Below are 7,654 nucleotides of genomic sequence, written 5' to 3'. Positions count from 1 at the left end.
ATTCGTCCTCGAATCAGAAAAATCATCACCTACATCAAAAGGACTTAAGTCAGCAACCTTCCCCCTCTTCAAAAGGATTCATCCTGGAATCAGATTCAACCTCCTCGAATCAAAAAAATCATCACCCACATCAAATGGACTTAAGTCAGCAACCTTCCCCCTCTTCAAAAGGATTCGTCCTTGAATCAGAAAAATCAGACTTAAGTCAGCAACCTTCCCCCTCTTCAAAAGGATTCGTCCTCGAATCATCAACCTTCCCACTCTTCAAAAGGATTCGTCCTCGAATGATTCATCCTCAAATCAGAAAACTCAGACTTAAGTCAGCAACCTTCCCCCTCTTCAAAAGAATTTGTCCTTGAATCAGAAAAATCATCACCTACGACTTAAGTCAGCAACATTGAAAGTAGAAAGTACTGAAAAGTCTCCGAGAATCGCTCCTTGCGAAAATGTATCCAAACCCAGTCACCAAGTTTAAAAATGATTTCCTTCCGTCCTTTGTTAATCCTTGAAGCAACTTTGAAATTTTGGGTCTCAATTCTATCCTTCACCTCCTTGTGCAATGTTTTGATCAAGTCTGCCTTACTTGTGGCTGCGTAACTCACAAACATATTAGAAGGAATAGGAAGCAAATCAAGATGTGTAAGTGGATTAAATCCATAAACAACTTCAAAAGGAGAACAATGAGTTGTACTATGAATTTCTATATTATATGCAAACTCTACAAATGGCAAACATTCATCCCAAGACTTAATATTCTAAGAAATAATAGCCCTAAGCAATGCTCCTAATGTTCTATTAACCACCTCAGTTTGTCCATCCGTCTGAGAATGACATGTAGTTGAAAACAACAATTTGGTACCCAACTTACCCCACAATACTTTCCAAAATTGATTTAGAAATTTAGCATCCCTATCACTAACAATTATTTTAGGGATTCCATGTAATCTTACTACTTCCTTAAAAAATAAGTCAGCAACATGTTTTGCATCGTCTGTCTTGTTACAGCAATAAAATGAGTTATATTACTAAATCTGTCTACCACAACAAAAATACTATCTTTACCCTTTTTAGTGTGCGGTAAACCAAGAACCAAATCCATAGATATATTAGTCCAAGGTTCATTAGGTACATTCAAAGGAGTGTACAGAACATTTGGTTTTGACCTAGATTTAGCTTCTCTGCATTTAAAACATTGAGTACAAAATTTGTGAACATCATGATTCATTTTCGGGCAAAAGAAATGTTCATCCAACATATTAACCACCTCAGTTTGTCCATCCGTCTGAGGATGACATGTAGCAAAAGAAATGTTCATCCAACATATTAACCACCTCAGTTTGTCCATCCGTCTGAGGATGACATGTAGTTGAAAACAACAATTTGGTACCAAATTACCCCACAATACTTTCCAAATGTGACTTAGAAATTTAGCATCCCTTTCACTAACAATTATTCTAGGGATTCCATGTAATCTTTCCATGTAATCTTACTACATCCCTAAAAAATATGTCACCAACATGTTTTGCATCGTCCGTCTTGATACCTGCAATAAAATGAGCCATCTTACTAAATCTGTCTACCACAACAAAAATACTATCTTTACCCTTTTTAGTGTGCGGTAAACCAAGAAAAAAATCCATTGATATATTAGTCCAAGGTTCATTAGGTACATTCAAAGGAGTGTACAGTCCATTTGGTTGTGACCTAGATTTATCTTCTTTGCATTTATAGCATTGACTAAAAAATTTGTGAACATCATGCTTCATTTTCGGCCAAAAGAAGTGTTCATGCAACATATTAACCACCTCAGTTTGTCCATCCGTCTGAGGATGACATGTAGCTGAAAACAACAATTTGGTACCCAATTACCACACAATACTTTCAAAATGTGACTTAGAAATTTAGCATCCCTTTCACCAATTTGGTACCCAATTACCACACAATACTTTCAAAATGTGACTTAGAAATTTAGCATCCCTTTCACTAACAATTATTCTAGGGATTCCATGTAATCTTACTACTTCCCTAAAAAATATGTCAGCAACATGTTTTGCATCCTCCGTCTTGTTACATGCAATAAAATGAGCTATCTTACTAAATTTGTCTTCCAGAACAAAAATATTATCTTTACCCTTTTTAGTGTGCGGTAAACCTAGAACAAAATCCATAGATATATTAGTCCAAGGTTCATTAGGTACATTGAAAGGAGTGTACAGTCCATTTGGTTGTGATCTAGATTTAGCTTCTTTGCATTTAAAGCATTGACGACAAAATTTGTGAACATCATGCTTCATTTTCGGCCAAAAGAAGTGTTCATGTAACATATTAACCACCTCAATTTGTCCATCTGTCTGAGGATGATATGTAGTTGAAAACAACAATTTGGTACCCAATTTACCCCACAACGCTTTCCAAAAGTGACTTAGAAATTTAGCATCCCTATCACTAACAATTATTCTAAGGATTCCATGTAATCGTACTACTTCCCTAAAAAATAAGTCAGCAACATGTTTTGCATCATCCGTCTTGTTACATGCAATAAAAAGAGCCATCTTATTAAATCTGTCTACCACAACAAAAATACTATCTTTACCCTTTTTAGTGTGCGGTAAACCAAAAACAAAATCCATAGATTTATTAGTCTAATTTTCATTAGGTACATTCAAAGGAGTGTACAATTAATTTGGTTGTGACCTAGATTTAGCTTCTTTGCATTTAAAGCATTGACTATAAAATTTATGAACACCATGCTTCATTTTCGGCCAAAAGAAGTGTTCGTGCAACATATTATATGTTTTATTATTCCCAAAATGTCCCATTAGGCCACCACCATGTGCTTCTTTAACAAGAAAATCTCCGATAAAGCATTTAGGTATACAAAGCTTACTTTTCTTGAATAAGAATTCATGAAACCTATAAAAATCATCTACAGCTGTTTTTGTAAGACAAGATGCATAAATAATTCCAAAGTCGTGGTCATCTCGATATAATTCTTTAATATGCTCAAATCCAAGAATTTTTGAACTGAGAGAAGTAAAAATATTGTACCTTCTAGATAATGCATCAGTTACCACATTATTCTTACCTTGCTTATATTTGATGACATACGGAAATGTTTCAATAAACTCCACCCACTTTGCATGCCTACGGTTCAGTTTTGGTTTGACCCTTAAGATACTTCAAGCTTTCATGATCAGAGTGGATCACAAATTCTCTAGGCCATAAGTAGTGTTGCCACACCTGCAATGTGCGAACTAAAGCAAACAATTCTTTGTCATAGGTAGGATAGTTCAATGCTACCCCATTTAGTTTTTCACTAAAATACATTACGGGTTTGCCATCAACAGCACCTATGCTTAATGTCAGTCAGAAATCCCAAGAACAAACTGAGCCTCTCCTAAATCTTTCATTTGGAATTGTGTCGCTAGCCAATGCTTAATGTCAGTCAGAAATCCCACATCATTCCTAATGAGTAAGAATATCGTCAACGTACAACACTAGGAAAGCTACTGTAGAGTTGACTATCCTTTTATAAACACAAGGTTCGTCAACATTTTGTTTAAAGTCATAAGATTTGATCGCGGTATCAAACTTTATATTCCAGGATCGAGATGCTTGCTTCAACCCATAAATGGATCTTTTAAGCTTGCAAACCCTATGCTTGTGATCTTGTTCAATGAACCCCTCTGGTTGAGCCATATAGATACTCTCTTCAAGATTGCCGTTTAGAAAGGCTGTCTTAACATCCATTTGCCAAATTTCATAAATAGCAATAGACAAGAGTATTCTAATCGATTTAAGCATATCAACAGGAGAGAAGGTTTCTTCATAGTCCACCCCTTCTCTTTGGGTATAACCCTTTGCTACAAGTCGAGCTTTAAAGGTTTGTACCTTACCGGTTTGGTCTCGTTTTCTCTTATAGATCCATTTGCAACCAATAGATTTTACCCCATCTTGTTGATCTTCATTTCATGATCAGAGTGGATCACAAATTCTCTAGGCCATAAATAATGTTGCCACACCTGCAATGTGCGAACTAAAGCAAACAATTCTTTATCATAGGTAGGATAGTTCAATGTTGCTCCATTTAGTTTTTCACTAAAATACATTACCGGTTTGCTATCTTGCATCAAAACAGCACCTATGCCCAAACAACTTGCATCACACTCAATTTCAAAAGTTTTATCAAAGTTAGGCAAGACAAGTAATGGTGCATTGGTTAATTTATTCTTAAACTCATTAAATGCATTCTCTTGCATATCTCCCCATTTAAAAACAACATTCTTTTTCACCAAGTCATTCAATAGTGCCCCATTTAGTTTTTCACTAAAATACATTACGGGTTTGCCATCTTGCATCAAAACAGCACCTATGCCCAAACCACTTGCATCACACACAATTTCAAAAGTTTTATCAAAGTTAGGCAAGACAAGTAATCGTGCATTGGTTAATTTATTCTTAAGCTCATTAAATGCATTCTCTTGCATATCTCCCCATTTAAAAACAACATTTTTTTTCACCAAGTCATTCAATAGTGCAGCTATGGTGCTAAAATCTTTTATAAATCTCCTATAGACGCTAGCTAACCCAAGAAAACTACGAACGTCACTTGCATTTTGTGGTGTTGGCCAATCCCTGATTGCTTTAACTTTCTCTTCATCTACTTCTACTCCATTTTTACCAACTATGAAGCCAAGGAAGTTAACTTTTTCCATGCAAAAACTACACTTAATAAAATTAGCATAAAGTTTCTCTTTTCTAAGTGTAATAAAAAATAACTTAACATGCTCCACATGCTCATGCAAGGTCTTTGAATAAATTAAAATATCATCAAAATACACAACAACATGCTTTCCTAAATATTCTCTCAAAACATGATTCATTAAGCGCATAAATGTATTAGGAGCATTAGTTAACCCAAAAAGCATAACAAGCCATTCATACAATCCAAACTTAGTTTTGAACGCGATTTTCCATTCGTCTCCTACATGCATTCTAATTTGATGATATCCAGATTTCTAGTCAATCTTTGTAAATAAACATGAACCATGCAATTCATCAAGCATATCGTCTAGCCTAGGAATAGGATGTCAATATTTTACCGTGATTTTGTTGATGGCTCTATAATCCACGCACATGCGCCACGTTCCATCTTTCTTCGGCACCAATAAGATTGGTACAGAACATGGACTCAAACTCTCTCGTATATAGCCCTTCTCCATAAGCTCCTCTACTTTGCCTTCGAATTTCTTTATTCTCAGTTGGGTTGGCTCTATAAGCAGGCTTATCAGGAATTATCGCCTCTAGAATGAAGTCTATTTTATGTTCAATACCTCTAATTAGAGGTAGTCCTTTAGGGAATTCATCTTGGAATACGTCATCAAATTCCTGTAAAAGAGATTGAAACATACTAGGCAAAGACAAATTATTATCGTTAGAGACCCAACATCCTTCCTTATACACAAGTACAAAGATGGTTTTTTGTGAGAACATTGCCCTTCTAACCTCTCCAACTCTAGCCAAACAACTCACATTCTTTCCTTTTTCTCCAATTTCATTCTTTTTTTCACTATGGTTTTCTCGTTGACTTTTCTCTATTTTTTTCACCCAACTCTTTTTTCTCAAACTCTTTCTTTTTTTCTTCCAACTTTAATTGATCAGCAAATACATTTGCAGAACTCAAAGGCACGAGAGTGGTTTTTCTACCATCTTTTACACAAGAATACCGATTCAAATAGCCATCATACATAACCCTCCTATCAAATTGCCATGGTCGGCCAAGCAATATGTCTCCAACATGCATTGGTAAAACGTCACAAAGAACTTCATCTTTATATTTTCCTCAAGTACAAGATACTAAAGCTTGAGAAGTTACCTTCATTGTTCCACTATCATTGAGCCATTGAAGCTTGTAAGGTTTAGGATGGTGTTGGGTTGGAATTAGCAATCTTTTGATCAGCATTCTACTTACGACATTGGTGCAGCTTCCACTATCAATTTACAAGACTACAAGGAGTCCCCTTAACTAAACACCTTGTGTGAAATAGGTTGTCTCTTTGATCAACATCATTCTTTGTAACTTGAGTTTTAAGAAGTCTTCTGGTTACAAGTATCAAACGACTCCCATCTTCTAGCTCCTCCTCATGCTCTTGGATTTCCTCTTCAACTAGCTCATCATGGTCACTTTCCTCACTATCTGTGACAACTTGTCCATTCTTGATGATCATGACTCTCTTGTTAGGACAATCACAACTAAGATGACCACTACCTTGACATTTCCAACATTTGATGTCTCTATTTCTTTCTCGAATCTTCTTATATTCCTCCGCTTTCTCTTTACCCTTGGAGGTCTCAACTTTGTTCTTTTTGTCAAGATCATACTTGCCTCCAACTTTGAAATCTATCTTTTCAATATTTTCATTCTTTTTCCAAGTGTTGAAAGTAGTAGACTTTGAAATACCATACCTCTTGGAGTTCTCCTTCTCCCAAGCTAGTTGCCCTTCGATTTTGACAGCAAGGTGTAACAATTCTTGCATATCAAAGTACGCTTGCCTATCCACCTGATGAGCAAGTTGTCGGTTTAACCCACCAAGAAATCTAGCCATTGTATCTTCCTCATCTTCATCAATGCATGCTCTATTCATAAGGGTCTCCATTTCTTTATAATATTCTTCAACACTTTTGGATCCCTGTTGTAAAGTATAGAGTTTTTGCTTGAGTACTCGAGAATAATGCTTAGGAATGTACCTTTTTCTCATTAATGTCTTCAATTCCTCCCACGTTTCAATTGGTTCTTCATAATTTCTCCTCCACTTTGATTTCAAAGATGTCCACCATATAATGGCGTAATCACAAAATTCAGCCACAACAAGCTTCAACTTTCTTTCTTCACTGAAATTGTTGCAATCGAAGACATGCTCAATTTTTCTCTCATATTGCAAATACTCCTCTGGATCAGATTTCCCATAGAAAGTTGGAATTTTTAGCTTTACTCCCCCGACTCCTTTTTCTTTTTCTCTCTCATACTGGTACTCCCTCTCAATTCTTTTTTATGCTAAAATTTCTCTACCCCTTCTTCTGACTCTTCCTCTCCCTCGACCGACATCTCTCCCTCCCCTAGGACTATGTCCCTCTAAAAGAGTGACATTGTCATCTTCTTCATTTTCAACTCCTTCATTCAAGAGTACTTCCCTCCCTTGAAGATTACCTAAGGCTATTTCAATTTGTTTCATCTGGTCTGTCAATGTACTAATAACTTGATTCAAACGAGTAATTGTTCCGATCTGTGCTTCTCTCCACCTAGCTTCATTGATCTCCCCTTCATTTCCTCCATCTTGGTTCATGATTGTATAAACAGTAGTGGAATATGTTTAGGACCTCACACACTCAACTCACTGATTTTACACTCAGGGACACAGGGACACTCGTGTTCATACACACAAAGGTAGGCTGTTTGGGAAAGTGACTAAATTATGATCAAGGTAGGCTAATATATCGGTAAAGCAATTCTGATAGTAGCAAGCTATTCAAGGCAATCAAGATAAGTTAATTATGAAATAACAACAAAATAAAACAAGACGTAAACAAAAAAAATAAGGGACACGAAGATACCTTTGGATATAATTGCACACTGAAAGAAAAAAATTTCAAAAAG

The 7,654-nt window shown here is 36.0% G+C and overlaps 1 pseudogene; it reads right to left on the bottom strand.

Moving 5' to 3' along the window:
* Positions 1-620: 620 nt before the first annotated feature.
* Positions 621-7,343, bottom strand: LOC111469270 (annotated as a pseudogene).
* Positions 7,344-7,654: the final 311 nt, after the last annotated feature.

The sequence above is a fragment of the Cucurbita maxima genome, unplaced genomic scaffold (genome assembly GCF_002738345.1).
Source record: "Cucurbita maxima cultivar Rimu unplaced genomic scaffold, Cmax_1.0 Cma_Scf00039, whole genome shotgun sequence".
Lineage (NCBI taxonomy): Eukaryota > Viridiplantae > Streptophyta > Magnoliopsida > Cucurbitales > Cucurbitaceae > Cucurbita > Cucurbita maxima.
Note: the sequence above shows the minus strand (reverse complement) of the source record. Positions and strands in the feature narration are given on the sequence as shown.